The sequence below is a fragment of the Rattus norvegicus genome, chromosome 15 (assembly GCF_021556685.1).
Source record: "Rattus norvegicus strain SHRSP/BbbUtx chromosome 15, alternate assembly SHRSP_T2T, whole genome shotgun sequence".
Lineage (NCBI taxonomy): Eukaryota > Metazoa > Chordata > Mammalia > Rodentia > Muridae > Rattus > Rattus norvegicus.
The window spans coordinates 71,544,573-71,562,854 of NC_141548.1; the positions used below are offsets into that span (position 1 = coordinate 71,544,573).

Below are 18,282 nucleotides of genomic sequence, written 5' to 3' on the forward strand. Positions count from 1 at the left end.
TAATTGACCATTTAATCAGACACATAAAAAGCCTCAATAGATACAAGAAGATAGAAATATTCCCTTGCATCCTATCAGATTACTATGGCCTAAGGCTCATCTTCAACAACAACTAAAACAACAGGAAACCTGCATACACACGGAAGCTGAACAACTATCTACTGAATGATAGCTTGGTCAGGGACGAAATAAAGAAATTGAAGCCTTTTTTTAGAATTTAATAAAAAATGGAGGCACAGCATATCTAAACTTATAGGACACAATGAAAGCAGTGCTAAAATGAAAACTCATAGCTCTAAGTGCCTTTATAAAAAAAATGGAGATAACATGTAATAGCAGCTTAAGAGCACATCTGAAAGCTCTAGAACAAAAGAAACAATACACTATATAAGACTAGATGGAAGGAAAATAGAGAAACTTATGCCTAAAATCAACCAAGTTAAGACAAAGAGAACTATATAAAGAATCAACAAAACCAGGAGGTGATTCTTTGAGAAAATCAAAGATAGAAAAACCCTTAACCTGAGTAACCAGAAGGCACAGAGACAATATCCAAATTAACAAAATCAGAAACAAAAATGGAGACATATCATCAGAAATTGAAGAAATAAAAAAAATTATCAAATGATACTATAAAAGACTACACTCAACAAAACTGGAGAATCTAGATGAAAGGAATTATTTTCTAGACAGGTATCAGGTATCAAATTTAAATAAGTGTCAGATCAAACATCTATACACTTCAAGAACCCCTAAGGGCCACATGGTTTTAGTACAGAATTTTATAAGACCTTCAAAGAAGACCTAATACCAATACTTCTCAAAGTATTTCATAAAATAGAAACAGAATAAATACTTCCTAATACATTCTATGAAACCACAGTTACATTAGTACCTAAACCACACAAAGACCCAACAAAAGAAGAGAAATTCGGACCAATTTCCCTCATGAATATTGATGCAACAATACTCAATAAAATTCTTGTGAAATGAATTCAAGAACACATCAAAACCATCATTCAACATGATCAAGTAGGCTTCATCCCAGGAATGCAGGCATGGTTCAATCAACATAATCCACTATATAAACAATGTCAAAGAGAAAGGACACATGATCATCTCATGAGATGCTAAAAAAGCCTTTGACAATATAAAACACCCATTCAATATACAACACCCATTCATGCTAAAATATTGAAAAGAAGAGGAATAGGAATTCAAGGTCCGTACCAAAATGTAAGAAAAGCAATATACAGCAAGCCAATTGCCCACATCAAATTAAATGAAGAGAAACTTGAAGCAATCTCACTAAAATCCAGGACAATACATGACTGCATGGTAGTATATGTAAGTGGCCCAAAAAAATCATGAGCAAACTCATACCACTGATGAACAACTTCAGCAAAGTGACTGGATACAAAATCAACTCAAATCAATAGCTTTCTTTTACTCAAAGGATCACCTAGCTGAGAAAGAAGTCTGGGAAATGACAGCCTTTACAATAGTCACCAATAATATGAATTATTTTGGTGTTGGGTTAACTAGGCAAGTGAAATATCTGTATGGCAAGAACCTCAAGTTCTGAAGAAAGAAATTGAAGAAAACCTCAGAAGATGGAAAGATCTCCCACACTCATGGATTGGCAGGATCAATATAGTAAAAATAGCCATCTTACCGAAAGCAATCTACAGATTCAATGTAATCCCCATCAAAATTGCAACTCAATTATTCACACAGATTAGAAAAGAATTTCTCAAATTTATCTCAAATAACAAAAATCAAAAAGCATTCTCAACAATAAAAGTACTTCTGTGGTAATCGTCATCCCTGACCTCAAGCTGTATTACAGAATAATAGTGAAAAAAATCTATATCGTATTTGTACAGAAACAAGCAGGTAGAATTGAAGACTGAAAAATGAACTCACACCTCTATTGTCACTTGATCTTTGACAAAGGAGCCTACATCATCCAGTGGAAAAAGGACAGGATTTTCAACGAAACGTCCTGGTTCAACTGGAGGTTAGCATGTAGAAAAACGCAAATCAATTGATTCTTATTGCCTTGTACAGAACTGAAGTCATGGACCTCCACATAAAACCAGATATGACTAATCTAATAGAAGTGAAAGTGGGAAAGAACCTTGAACATATTTGCAAATATGTTCAGGGAAAATATTCCTGAAAAGAACACCAATAGTTTGTACTCTAAGTTCAAGAATTGACAAATGAACCCTCATAAAATTGCAAAGCTTTTGTAATCCCACAGAATGGGAAAAGATTTTTACCAACTCTACATCTGATAGAGGACAAATCCAAAATATAAACAAATTTCAAGAAGTTAGATTCCAGAGAACCAAATAATCATAGTAAAATGTGGAGCAAAACAGAATTCTCAACTGAGGAATCTTAAATGACTGAGAAGCACTTAAAGAAATGTTCACCATCCCTAGTCATCAGGCAAATGCCAATCAAAACAACACTGAGATTTTACCTCACATTAGTCAGTATGTCTAAGATCAAAGTTCAGGTGACAGCAGATGCTGGTGAGTATTTGGAAAAGAGGAACACTGCTACATTGCTGGTGGCATTTCAAGCTGGTAAAACCACTCTGGAAATCATTTTGGCAGTTGCTTAGAAAATTGGAAGTAATTCTACATGAGGACCCATCTATTACATTCTTGGGCAGATACCCAAAAGATGCTTCAACATATAACAAGGACACATGCTTTATTATGTTCATAGCAGCCTCATTTATAACAGCTAGAAGCTGGAAAGAACCTAGACGCCCCTCAACAGAGAAGTGGATACTGAAAATGTGGTACATTTACACTATAGCATTCTATGCTGCTTTTTAAAATGATAATTTCACGAAATTCGCAGGCAAATGGATGGAACTTGACATAATCATCCCATGTTAGGCATTTCAGTCACAAAAGAAGACACATGGTATATACTCACTGATAAGTGGATATTAGCCAAAAAGAATTTTGGAATAATCATGATACTACTCACATACCATATGAATCCCAAGAAGAAAGAATATCACACCAAAGTGTGGATGCTACAATACTACTCATTAGGGGATGAAGAATAATCTCTGGGAAGTAAATGGAGAGAGGGATCTCGAAGGGAGAGAAGTTGGGGAGGAGAAAGGGGGACCAGTTCAGATGTGGGAGGAGGTGGGGGAGAAATGCAGAGGGTCAGGAATTTAAAAGTATGCGTTTAGCCATGGGAGAGAGGAACTAGGAGTAGCTACTAGAACCTAAGTATTTTCCAGGACACAACAGGGAGGACTTAATCTGAAATACCCACCAAAGGGGAGATAAAACCTTTAGAGACCATATCCAGTGGATAGGCATGAACACCATTAAAGGGATGGGGCCACTCATCCACCTCAAAAATATCGATCCAGAATTCTTCCTGTCAAAAGAAAATGCAGGGACAAAGAATGGAACAGAAACTCAAGGAAAGGCCATTCAGAGACTGCCCCACCTAGGAAACCATCCCATTTGCAGACACAAGCCCAGACACTATTGCTCATGCCAAGAAGTACTTATTGACAGAAGCCAGCTGTAGCTGTTCCTTGAGAGGTTTTGACAGAGACTGACCAATATTGATGCAGATATACACAGCCAATCATTGGACTAAATTCAGGGGACCCCAATGCAAGGACTGTAGAGCTGATGGGTTTGTGACTTTATAAGAACAACAGTATCAACCAACCAGAAACCCCAGGACTTCCAGGGACTAAACCACCAACAAAGAGTTGGTAGTCATTTCGTACTCATGTTTCTAGTTGGATATGTAGCAGAGGATTTCCTTTTCTTGCATCACTGGGAGGGTAGCCCCTTATTCCTGTAGAGGCTTGATGATCCAGGATAGGGGAATGCTAGGCCACTGAGGCAATAGTGGACATGGGTTAGGGAGCACCCTCATAGAGGCATGGGGGAGGGAAGAATGAGTAGGGGGTTGTAGAAGGGAAACTGGGAAAGGGGATATCACTGGAAATATAAACAAATAAATAACCAATAAAAACAATACTATGTAATGTATATTTTATACAGTATACCCTGTTTTTAAAATTTTCAAATTAAATAATAGGTAATTTAGTTATAAGGAGAATGGATATAGGCAAATATACTACCAGCATTAGATATTTAAGTGGTATAATATTTAAATTTAGGATAAATGAACAATTAATATGGATAAATGGGTAGACATAGGATTCATAAGTAAATGGACAAGTGTTAGTAATAAGTATATATACAAAAAATTGGTCAATATTAATACATTTATGAATATAATGTTGTTAAATATTGGTTATATTATAACTACAATGTCACAGGACAGACATCAGCTTAGGGTACTTGCAGCACCAAAAGACATAATGTTTGATTTGTAACAAAATATTCTTAGGTTAGAAAATACTGTGGAGACAAATAAGACATTGAAAAGTATATTTGTCTATAATGTAATAAAAGTTAAAGTCTAAAATTGTTAATGAACATGCATGTATTGAGTTTCAAATAGGAAAAAAAGTCCACCCATCAATTTAAAATATTGTGAAATCAGTAAAACAGCAGTCTTTTATTGAAACGTATAGAACAAATTAGAAAGAGATAGATGAAAATTTGCACAATGTATATATTAGATAATGCCAAATGATAACAATGAATTATTTATAGTCTTCAGAACATACCCCGAAATAAAAATGTTGCTAAAACTTGAAAACTGATAAGAACAAGCTTGTAGATGTACAAATGTAGAAATACAAATTCTTGGAGAAAAGATATGTTTGAGACTTCTAGGGGACCACTGAGGGAGAAATTTAATGTTTTATCTTAGTGGTGCTGTTGAAGAAAGAAAAAAGTCAAGGAAAGAGGGTATATAGTTCAGATCCTACAGTTCTAAGGGTGTTTACTTTGATTCTATGTTATTTGTACAAAAGAAGCAATTGTGTTTAAATTGAATTCTTTGAAGATGTGTTAAGAATAGGCTACTTGAGATTCCTCAAGTTGGCTCAAGGTATAAAAGTGATTGCTGCCAAGCGTCAAAACCTGAGTATCATCCCCAGGACAGACAGGGTAACAGGAGAAACTGAACTGGACAAGTTCTTCACTGTATACTCATACCTATCTCTCTCTCACACACACTGTAATAAAACAGATGATAGACTACGATGAGTACATATTTTATATACATGTATCTCCAAGTAAACATTGTAGAAACTGAATGTCTGCATTTAAGAAGACAATCTAGAGAGATGAAGTCAGAATTTTATGAGAAGCAGAGCTGTGGATTGGCATGAATATGACTGAGGGATTTGTACTAAAGGGGGTTGACATAGATAGTAAAGAGCTGGTAAGAATGAGAGAGCAAATAATCAGTCATTATGTACTATATACATTGTATAATTGTCTCAGAAATATTTACTGGATTTAAAAATGATTTCTTCTTTTATCTTAGTAGCTTGCGTGAAAGGACGTCATCTATTAAAGATGGATGTTCAAGAATCGACTGGAAACAAAGAATTATTTGGAGTACAGAAAACCTTTACTGGAGATCGTCTATTATTAGATTTTGCAGCTCACTTAACTTTTGCTTCATTATACTTTCTTATAATTGCATATACATTAATATATCATAGAGGGTTTATGACATATAAAAAGCATACATAAAGTCAAGTGGAGAGCATTCATGTTAAAATATATCCATTTTATGCTTTGAAACGTCAAAAAAAGGAAAGATGTCAAATGACTACCAGCAAAAGACTCCTGGTTTACTGGGTGAACTTGAGGGGTGCGTTGCATTTGGACGTTCCTTGCTGTAGTATGAATTAGGAAAGAGGCACATGAATTGTTTCAAAACAAGATTGCTTTGTCCTTACTTCACATGATGTGGAAGAAACTATTTTTCCATAGTAGGTGCAGGGCCCAGGAATCTGAGGTTACTGAAGCTCCTATTTAGAGTGATTTATTATCTCACGTCCTTAGCATCCCTGGATGAACCACTAGGATCCAGCAATTAAAATGAATAATCATAGGCATAAAAACTAATATTAATTTATTAAGCCTTTAATTTTTCAAATACATTCCATGTTGCCAAAGAGCATACGCATTATTTTAATGGAATAAACATTTTGTTTAAATGTATAAAATTTGTGGATTTGGGGAGTATTATGCAACATCATTGCCTATGACAATATGGTTTCAATGAGGAAAGTTTTTACTTAACATCAGTGTTATGGTGGGAGTTATTTGAAGGGAAAATTTCTTAAAATGTCTTCTTAGTCTACAAGTGAAGTGATTTTCAGATCAGCAATTAGTAAATGTATCACTCGTGTTTTGAAAAAAGAGTTGAAATAAACACTGGATTATTAAATGCTTACTGTGTGTCTTCACTGAAAAATCTATGTATACAAAAAGAGGGGCAGTGATAGCTATTATAAAATTCACTAAGAAAATTTGATTTAAGTATGTCATGTTGCTTTGCCAAGGGAGTTTTTTTATCGATACATCCATGATGCTAACAGAAATTTCACAGATTCAAAATCCCAGGTTTTAATTATTAGGCTGTTTTTATTTATACACTTGAAAAATATTGTTAAACATTCAGTATTACTTTTTTTATAATATAATGAACTAATATACTATAAAGACACACACACATATATACATACAGATACATATATATATACATATACATACTCTAAAATTATATAGACCATATAGTGTTGTGGTAATCCAATATTATATTAAACAATAAGAGCCATATTTATATGCTATATACAAATATAATTATATTTAATCATTTTTACACTCCAGATTTTATTCCCCTCCAGGTTCATGCCCCTAGGATTCTACATTCCTTACCTCCCTCCCTCCCTCATACTCCATCTACCTATCCACAAGGATGTCCCTACCCCACCCACCCCACTACCGAACCAGACCTCTAATCTCCTTGGGACCTCCAGACTCTTGAGGGTTAGGTTCATCTTATCTGACTGAACCTAGACCCGGGAGACCTCTGCTGTATATGTGTCTGGGGCCTCATATCAGCTGGAGTATGCTGCCTGGTTGGTGATTCAGTGTCTGAGAATTCTCAGGAGTCCAGGTTAGTTGAGACCACTGATCCTCTTACAAGGTTGCCCTCCTCTTTAGCTTCCTCCAACTTTTCCCTAATTCAACAAGAAGGGTCAGCGGCTTCTGTTCATTGAGTGGGTGCACATATCTGCATCTGACTCTTTCAGCTGCTTGTTGAGTCACTTGGTAAACAGTCATGGTAGGTCCCTTTTTTGTGAACACCCCATAGCTTCAGTAATGGTGTCAGGTCTTGGGGCCTCCCCTTGAGCTGGAAACTACTTTGGGCCTGTTGCTGGGATCTTCTTTTCTTCATTTTCTTCTCCATTTCCAACTCTGCATTTCTTTCAAACAGGAAGAATTATGGGTTAGAGTTTTGGCTGTGAGATAGCAACCCCATCCTTCATTTGATGCCTTGTCTTTCTGCTGGAGGTGGATTCAATTAAGTTCCTTCTTTCTCTTGCTCTCTTGCTCTTACCCTCTTCCCTTTTTGTCCCTTTTCTCCCCATTCCCTTACCCCTTCTATCTACATGCTCATGGCAGACCTCTACTTTTACTTTTCTTCTCTCTCTCTCTCTCCCCCCCTCTCTCTTCCCCCTCTCTCTCTGCCTTTCTCTGCCTCTACTATCCTCTTAACTCCCCTCCCCATGCCCTGAATAAACTCTATTCTATATTCTATACATACATATATATATATGTATAGAATCCTAAGATATACATACATATATATATATATATATATATATATATATATATATATATATATATATATATATATATCCCTCTTCCCACTGTAGGGCCTTTCATCTAGAGTCCTTCACTTTGAGTCCTGAGAGTCTCTTATTTCCCTGGTCCCTGGTACATTATAAAACGTCTTCCCAAACTCCCTCCTCACTAGGTTGCCTGTTTCCATTGTTTCTGATGGCCCTCAGGGCTTTAGTCCTTTTCCCCTACCTGATACCAAATCATAGTCCGCCCTTTCCCCCACCCCCATCCTCTTTTGCTCCCCTGTCCTTCCCTCCCTCCCTATTTGTGGTTGCTTTCTTCTCCCTCCCAAGTGGAACTGAGGTTTGTGGACTGTGTTCTTGAGTATTTTGTATTTTTTGTTTCGGCTAATATCCACTTATTAGTGAGAACATATTGTGCATGTCCTTTTGGGTCTGGATTACCTCATTCAGGATGATATTTTCTAAGTACATCCATTTTCCTGCAAAACTCAGGATGTCCTCGTTCTTAGTAGCTGAGTCGTATACCATTGTGTAAATTAACCACATTTTCTGTATCCATTCTTCCATCCTGGGTTATCTGGGTTGTTTCCAGCTTCTGGTCATCACAAATAAGGCCGCTATGAACATAATGAAACATATGCCCCTGTGCCATGGTGGGACATCTTTTGGTATATTCCCAAAGTGGTATTTCTGGATGTTTAGATAGGTCTATTTTTAATTTTCTGGGGAACCTCCAAATTGATTTCCAGGTGGTTGTACCAGTTTGCAATCCTACCAGCAATGGAGGAGTGTTGCTCTTTCTCCACATTCTCCACAACATGTGTTGTCACCTGAGGTTTTGATCTAGGTAGTCAGAGTGTAAGGTAGAATCTCAGGGTTGTTTTTATTTGTATTGCTCTGATCATCTAAGTACTTTGAACATTTCTTTAGGTGCTTCTCAGCCATTCAAGATTCTTCTATTGTGCATTCTCAATTTAGTTTTCTACCATTTTTGATTGGTTTATTTGTTTTTTTTTGTTTTTTTTTGTTTTTTGTTTTTTTTTGTTTTTGTTTTTTTTTTTTTTGGTGGTAAGCTTCCTAAGTTCTTTATATATTTTGGATTTTAGCCCTCTATTAGATGTGAGGTTAGTGAAGATTTTTTCCCAATCTGTAGGATGCCGATTTGTCTTATTGACTATGTCCTTTGCTTTGCAGAAGCTTTCCAGTTTCATGAGGTTCTTGATCTTGAAGTTCTATTTAGGGAATTCCTGCCTGTGCCAATGAGTTCAAGGCTCTTTCCCAATTTCTCTTCTTTTAGATTCAGTGTACCTGGTTTAATGTTGAGGTCCTTGATCCACTTGGACTTGAGCTTCATGCATGGTGACAAATATGGATCTATTTTCATTTTTCTACATACAGACATCCAGTTAGAGCAATTGGCTTCTTTGTCAACAATCAAGTGTGTGTAAGTGTGTGGTTTTATTTCTGGGTCTTCAATTCTACTCTGTCTCTGTACCAATACTATGCAGTTTTTATCACTATTGCTCTGTAGTAGAGCTTGAGGTCAGGGATGGTGATTCTCCAAGTCATTTTTTTATTGTTAACAATTATTTTCGTTTTTCTGGGATTTTTTGCCTTTTCAGATGAATTTGAGAATTGCTCTTTCCATGGCTTTGAAGAATTGTGTTGGGATTTTAATAGGAATAGCATTGATTCTGTAGATTGCCTTTGGTAGGATGGCCATTTTTTGCTGTTCGTTTTGCCAATCCATGAGCATGGGAGATCTATCCACTTTTTGAGATCTTCAATTTCTTTCTTGAGAGACTTGAAGTTCTTATCATAAAGGTCTTTCGTTTGTCTGGTTAGAGTTACCCCAAGGTACTTCATATTATTTATGGCTATTGTGAAGGAAATTGTTTCCCTAACTTCTTTCTCATCCTGTGTATCATCTGTATAAAAGAAAGCTACTGATTTATTTGAGTTAATTTTATATATGACACATTGCCCTTGTGTGGTTTAGGTATCAGAGTAATTGTAGCTTCAAATCTTAAATGTTTATGGATTCCAAATTTCTCACTTGCCTTTTGTTGTATCAGCAGAAGAAATTCTCTGGTAGAATTTTTGGGTTCACTTATATATACTATCATATCATCTGCAAATAGTGATACTTTAATTTTTCTTTGCCAGTTTGTATCCCCTTGATCTCTCTTTGTTGTCTTATTGTTCTCACTAGCACTTCGATTACAATATTGGATAAAGAGTATTCATCCTTGTCCCAGATTTTAGCTGGATTGCTTAAAATACCTCTCCATTTATTTTGATATTGGCTGTTGGTTTGCAGTAATTGCTTTTGTTATGTTTAGGTATGACCCTTGAATTTCTGATCTCTCCAATACTTTTTACATGAAGTGTTTTTGTATAATGTCAAATGCTTTTTCTGCATCTAAGGAGAGGATCATGTGATTTTTTTTTTTTACTTTGAGTTTGTTTATATGGTAGAGTATGTTTTGGATTTTCATATATTGAATCAACTTTGATAAAGCCTACTTGATTGTGGTGAATGATGGTTTTGATGTGTTCTTGGATTCGTCTTGTGAGAACTTTATTGAGCATTTTTGCGTCGATATTCATAAGTGACTTTGGTCTGAGGTTCTCTTTTTAGGTAGAGCCCTTGTGTGGTTTAGGTATCAGAGTAATTGTAGCTTCAAATCTTAAATGTTTATGGATTCCAAATTTCTCACTTGCCTTTTGTTGTATCTGTGAGACTCACACATCTTTCCAACATACAATATAACCAAGAGAGATAGAGACTAGATCCCCTTCAACCAGCACATAGGACTGGATGTATAAGCAATATTTGTCCACTTATTATATATTTTGAGGTTAATTTACATAAACAAACTTGTCAAGAAAAAATAAGACCTATGAATACATTGAAATTGAGCACTAATTTTTCTTTATTATTACAGTTCACTAAAATGATGTTAGTGTTATTCCTGAAATCTTTGCTAGAAAAACCTTACACATAATGATATTTTGTGGTTGCATTTTCTTTTCCTTTATCGCAAATACAAGAATAAATATTCCAATTAGAGTTTAACTATTTTACATATTTTAGTAAGGACATAAAATTATTGGATATGTATGAATTTTTTTTAAACAGTAGCTTTCTAACTATCTCTCTATACATTCTTTAGGAACATGACAAACTTCTTTTTTTTGGAGTTATACTCTTTACTAGATATTAGTTCAGGTCACAATGAGCGGGTTTCCTCAGAAGAGCCTCAGGGGTTGGGACTGCTGAGGCCCTGGGTCAGAAGCACAACTGGAAAGCGTCAGAAACATGCTGCTTCCATGCGTCCAGGCTGGGCAGCAGGGAGGAGAGACCCGTGACGTGCCAGGTCTCTCTATCGGATACCTTGGAGGTCTGATAGGACAGCAGCTGTACACCCTGGCTGTCCTGCATAGTGGCACCTCTGGCCTTAAGACAGCTCCGTTGAGCACCTGCAACATTGTTGTGGTGTCCTGGACCAAGCCGACTGCTTGGTAGGGGACACCTGCCAAAGCCACAGTCAGGAGGCATTCCCCGCTCCCCTGCTCTCCTGGGACACCAGGACCGTGGGAGTTGGTGACATTGAGGCCAGCCTCTTTCACCAGTTGCTTAGCGTTCACCAAATTCATATCTGCTTGTTTTGATGCATCTCTCAGAAGGCCAACAAGGACTGCAGAGCTCAGACAGGTCCCAGTATTCTTCAGAAATTTTCCTTGTGCCACCACCTGGATGGTCCCTTTAGGGGAGCCAGCACAGGCGTGCATCAGCATGCCCAATGCTTCTGCCAGACCAATCCAAACCTTGGTGTGTGGAAAGAAGGCACTGGTAAGGGTCTGGGCGTTTATGACCCCGGTTAGAGATTTCCCCTTCACTCTGTCCACAACTGGACTGCGATTTCCTCCCTACAGCGGCTCTGGGCCTCCTTGGTGCTGGCGCCCAAGGAGCCATCATCATCAACTGATGATGTTCTCATGGTCCACTAAGGCCCGATCCTGCAGTGTCTCGTCTGTAAACACATCCAGTGCAGCACCAGCACACCGACCAGACTGCAGAGCATGGAGCAGGGCACCTTCATCCACAATGCCTCCTCGAGCACAGTTCACCACCCGCACGCCTTTCTTGCACTGGGCAAAGGTGCTGTCATTGAGCAAGCCTGTAGTGGAGGGCAGGAGTGGGGTATGGACAGTGATGAAATCACAGAGAGGCCAGATCTCTTCTAGTGGCAGCTGCTGAACACCAAAGGAGGCAGCGACTTCTGGAGAAATGATGGGGTCATAGCCTACAGTCTTCATTCCAAAGGACTGAGTTCGGGTGGCCACCTCTCTTCCAATTCTGCTTAGGCCAAGAATTCCCAGTGTCTTCCATTTCAGTTCTTTCCCCATGAACTTCTTCAGGTCCCATTTGCCATCTTTCATGGAAGCCGACCCCTGGAGGATCTGCCTGGCCAGGCACATGATCATTCCACAGGTGAGTTCTGCAACACTGAGGCTATTTCCGTTGGGGGTATTCATGACTAGGACGCCGTTCCTCGTGGCAGCCTCCAGATCCACATTGTCCATGCCTGTACCAGCCCTGCCCACCACCTGGAGCTTCTCTGCTACGTTGATGACATCAGCAGTGACTAGTAGCTGACCAGACGATAAGGCCTTCACAGTCCTGGAGCTCGGCTATCAGCTCCTCCTTGCTCAAGTTCTGCTTCTCCACCACCTGCAGCCCTCCACCTTGCAGGATCTTCAGGCAGCAGGGGTCGAGGCTGTCGCTGATGAGTACTTTGCACAGATTTGCGAAGGCCATTGTTGGAGCCAGGCCTTAGAATCAGTTGCTCTGGTGGGCAGAAGCACTTAGTACAGGAAACTGTAGGGAGAGCTGGCTCCGGTGACTGGGCCCATGACAAACTTTTTATGTATTACAAAATGAGAAATGAGTGATAAGAGTTTTTACTTATATTTCTTTCTTCGACTCTTGTTAACTAATGAAATATGCTGATTTCACCTTTTCCTGTCAAACTAATATTTTCATTTGTTTTTATTATTATAATTGCTTCATTTGCCTCTTTCCTTTTCTCCATCAAAACTCTCCCACATAATCCTCCTGAACTTTAGCAAATATATGTCTTCTTCTTTTAAATTGTTGTTACATAATTATATAGTTAGGCTAATCTCTCTAATACTTTTAACATGATGGGGTATTGTATAATGTCAAATGCTTTTTCTGAATCTAAGGGAATGATCATGTGATTTTTTTCTTTGAGTTTGTTTATATGGTGGATTGTGCTTTGGATTTTCATATAATGAACCAACCTTTCATCTCAGGAATGAAGCCTACTTGCTCGTGATGAATGATGGTCTTGATATGTTCTTGGATTTGGTTTGTGAGAATTTTATTGAGTATTTTTGCATTGATATTCATAAGCAGGATATAATATATCTATTATATTTCTAACTACAACTTCCTCAGACTGTATATATTATATTTATGTACAAATATCTTCAGGGCTGATGACTTGGTTCTGATAACCAACTGGTGTGTTTCTTCTAAGAACTATTTCTTCCACTATCAGCGTTAGCTATTGTACTTTTTTAATAGGATCTCCAGGATACATATTCCCAAAGAGGTCTAGTGCCCTTTCGTGGAAGGACTATTTACTTTAGACACATAAACAGGTGATTTTTTCACCATATGGAAGGATCATGATATGATATGATAAATGATATGATACTTTACATATAAAATGGAAATTAATTACACAGATTATATACTGATTATGCTCTAGTAATATCTAGAGGTACAAGCATAAAGTCTTACCACCTTGACTGTCCAAATGTGAGTTGAACAATTATGGCACCAAAAGGCATGGTAAGCTGAACAGAGAAAAGCCTACAAGGCCACAACTCAACACAAAATTTTAAAAATTAATTGAGGAAAGTTCAGATTTGGGAGGTGGTCTTCTCCAAGAAAAGTCTAACAACTTATTGTCCAGTGCCTTGTGCTACATTGTACATTACTGTATTAAATTACCTGAATGAGGTCACAAAGGGGACAAAGTAATTGTGCTGCCTCCTAATTTGAAATCATGTAGCTCATTAAGATGAGATAGGTAGTTACATGATGTTGGAACATTTGACTGCTACTTGTCAGCTCTTCAATTATGTATGAAGCAGAAGATTGAGATTGGACAAAGAGGAGGGGAGTGCTATAATTCATTCAGAGTGTGTCACCTGAAAGAACTACTTCCCCAAGTAAGCATACTTCACCTAGCTTTTACAAGTTGTCAAAACAATAGCACCAATAAACACCTGGGACAAATTGATCTTCTTGGAGAAATGTGACCTCAGAATTATAGAACTGGGTTTATGAGCAAGTTTTGGATATAAGTCATTTGGTGCTAAAATTGTAACTTCTCAGTGTTCTCTAATTCACTTAGCATGTGTTACATAAAGAATATTCTAGAAATGGGAAGGAGGTCTATATTCAACTCTAACATCTGAAACCATTCTCATCAATTACCTTGACAAGTAAATGTAAAGAACTTTATCAAATATCTGATGCTAACCTCTCTTAAAATTATGCCTCAGAAAAGGAATACATAAATATGCTATTTTATTGAAAGAATAGCTCGAAATACTCATTCCTTAACTGTGAATTGAATGTAATAGGTCCTTAGATGTGAATGGAGAATAAGGACAAAAAGATAAACAGAAGAGAAACATAAAAGTAAAGCTTCAGCCTACAGATGTTCCAGTGCATTGATAGTAAGTTGTGTTCATAGGATGACAACATAAAATAGAGCATGATGAGAAAGGTATCTTACTTGTCCCCTTCTCATGATATCACATGACATTATAATCAGTAGCAAAGTGCAGATCAGGGGATTCCAAACACAAAGGTATTATACAAGCTTTATAAAGTCACTAAAAACAAAGACAGTAAAACAAATTTCAAAGACAAATTGCCCCCAAAAGATGTGAAAATAGAATGCCTTCATTATAGCATTTTGGGTAAAAATCACTATTATTACCTAGGTAGAAATCTAAAACAAATATATACCTAAGGGGGAAAATGATTAAATGCAAATAAAGTATAGATTTTAGAGTATCACAAAGAACCAGCATTGGCTTAATAATGTGATCATACTTATGCTGTTATAAATACCAATAGCATGGCAAGAAAATGACAGAGCAAGAAAACTGAAACTTACTTTGTTGTTTTTCAACTTTTCTGCTAAGTGTTTAGAGAAATACTTGAACAGTGTTGATGTACTTTTGTATCAAATCATATAAGTAGAAAGAAAGAGGAAGAAGGCACTTATGGGTAAGCAAGTATTGTATGCGATCAAATTCTATTGTGTAATTCACATATGCATTATATTTATACATTCCAGTTGTATAATTCTACCCATTCTTTGTAAAAAAATTATATAGTCTAATTATATTCAGATAATGGTTATAATTTGTGTGACAAAAATATTTTTAAATTGTGTAAGAAACTCAATCAATTACATGTGGATGAACTCTATTGATTTTTTTTTCTCAACCTGATACAAAACTTTCCTTTTGGAACATTAAATTTCACATGGGAAAAATTATTGAAGTAATTGCTTTACCCTAAGCTTCTTGAAAAAATATAGCAATACACTGGTTATTAAAAGATATTTTAGAAAATTATATTGTGCTATACAATTTGTATATATAATTTCTCCCTTCAGATTCTTATCAATGATGTATTATCCTTACTATTTATTACTATCATGAATATTAGTAAGTGCTTAATATCATTATGAACATACAGAAAGAATTTAACATTTGTTTAATGTAAAAAAGCTCAATTAACAAATAATGTATAATGTATTATATTAATAAAGAAGCTTTATTATGCTAACCCAGGTTCTTATTTTCTCTGCATCATATTTCCTATTAGTTGTTTCTCTTCCAAAGCAATAAATAAAAACAGTCTCTCAGAATGTATTTTTATTTTATCTGCCTTCCACTCCACAGGGTGTATTTACTCTCTGTCTTTGCTTACTTGGCTGCTAAAAATAATACCATTTTTCTACTCTACCTATTCACCAGTGGGAAATCTTCTCCTTCGGGGACACAAGTACAGAGAAAGCTGCTGCTGTGTTGGGATCAGAGAGAATGCAAAGTGCATTTCTCATCCCCATTCATACCATAAGTCTTGAGGGAGTAGTCATGATTAAAATATAAGATATTATCACCACATCAAAACATGCCCACATTATTGTAGATATCTTTCCTGCACTTCCAAGTCCAGCCAAGTATAAAATTATACATCATTTTGAATTTCATAATGGCACCTTGAATGTCACTGTGTGCCTCATAATTATTTTCTATTGTGTATATATTTTATGTATATCAATGGTTCATTTGTATCTATACTATTATTATTTTTTATTTTATATACAGTGGTAGAATTAGATTATTTTCTGGTTTGTGTGTCAGGGAAAAACTTCAGTGACTAGTAACTACCAGTGTGATTTACACTATATTTTATTTTTAGTACCAACAAATAATGAAATGGTAAAGCTGACAGTGTGACAAAATAGAGCCACTTATAGACACATTAACCTCTAGGAAAATTTCTGCTGTGTTCTTTCTTTTCTCTTTTCAATATCAGTCTTTTTTATTTAATGACTCAAATGAATGTGCATTGATAGCTTATGGTTAATTTAATTTGCATTTCATTCTGATGAGCAATGAAACTGACAATTTTTTCCTTATTAGATTGACTTTTCATCAGCATATTTCAAAATACCTGGTAATAAATTATGTTATAGGCTGGAGAAATTCTTAATATAATCACACAGCATAACTATCACCAAATGTAATCACAATTCATATCTCTCCAGATACCATTTTTCTTTACTTTTATAGTTTAAAAAATAAAAATTTTGAATAGTTGGAGTCATAGTTTTATTGCATTTAAAACCACCTGTAACAATCTATAACACGCAAATGTCTTCTTTAAGCAATTTTCCTTCAACTTACATTTGTTGCAGTTAAATACAGGCATGTTGTATTTAAATGTATATTATGACATGTTCTTAGGATATATATATATACATATATATATATATATATGCATGTATAAACATAAACACACAGATACACACCAACAGACACACACATACATATATACATAAATACATGAGCACCTCGTTTAAATATTTTCTCTGTCTTTTGTTTTAGACTTATTTTTATTGGATATTTTATGTATTTACATTTCAACTGTTATCCCCTTTCCTGGTTTCCCCTCTGAAACACTCATGCCATTCTCTCTCACTCTGCATCTATGAGACTGTTCCCCTTCCACACTCACTCCCACCTCCCCACCCTGACATTCCCCTACACTGAGGCATCATAACTTCAAAGGCCAAAGGGCCTCTATTCCCATTGATGCCAGACAATGCCAAACTCTTCTGCATATGTGGCTGGAGCCATGGGTCCCTAAAAGTGTACTCTTTGGTTGGTGTTTAGTCCCTGGGTGCTCTGGGGGGTTCTTGTTGTTTGATATTACTGTATTTCCTATGGAGTTGCAAACCCCTTCAGCTCCTTCACTCCTTTCTCTAAATCCTCCTCTGGGGTCCCTATGCTTAGTCTGATGCTTGACTGTCTGCATCTGCATCTGTATTGGTCAGCCACTGGCAGAGACTCTCACTGGACAGGTATACCAGGCTCCTATCAGCAAGCACTTCTTGGCATCAGCAATAGATTCTGGGTTTGGTGTTTTTATGTAGGATGGACCCAGGTGGTCTAAAATGACCTTTCCTTCAGTCTCTGCTCCACACATTGTCTCTATTTCCTTTAAACAAGAGCCCTTCTGGGTCAATAATTTGGAGATGGGTGGATGGTCCTATCCCCCACCCAGGGGCGTGGCATAAACCCTGGATATGTTCTGTATGTCATCATTCATTATTGTCTTAGAATTTCTGGTTTTTTAAATTATAGTCGACTAAATTAATATTAATCATCTGTTTACTGATCTTTCAATCTTGCTCCAGTAAGAAAAAATACAATAAAAATAGAAAATTTAATCAGGGACTTGGTTTAGCAAATTTTTTTAACATTAAATTGCTGATTTCCAACCCAATTAGACCCAATTGGAAAAGCTAGCAGAAGGACTGGAGGAACAGAATGGGATTTCAACCCCATAGGAGAACAATTGTACTGGTCAGACTATGCAATGCTCCCAGGGACTAGACCACCAATCAAGGAGTGTACAGGAAGGACCCATGGCTTCAGAACACATGTGGGCAGAGGATGGCCTTGTTTGATCATCAATGGGAGGGGATAATCTTGGTCCTGAGGAGGCTTGATATCCCAGAGTAGAGGAATGCTCAAGTAGTGGGGTTGGAGTGGGCAGTTGGGCGGGGGAGTACCCACATAGAGGCAAAGGAGAGGGTGGAGAAGACAGATTGGGGATTGTG

At 36.8% G+C, this 18,282-nt stretch overlaps 1 pseudogene; it reads right to left on the reverse strand.

The window, feature by feature from the left end:
* Positions 1–11,099: 11,099 nt before the first annotated feature.
* Phgdh-ps4 (phosphoglycerate dehydrogenase, pseudogene 4) lies at positions 11,100–12,694 on the reverse strand (annotated as a pseudogene).
* Between the last annotated feature and the right edge of the window lie 5,588 nt (positions 12,695–18,282).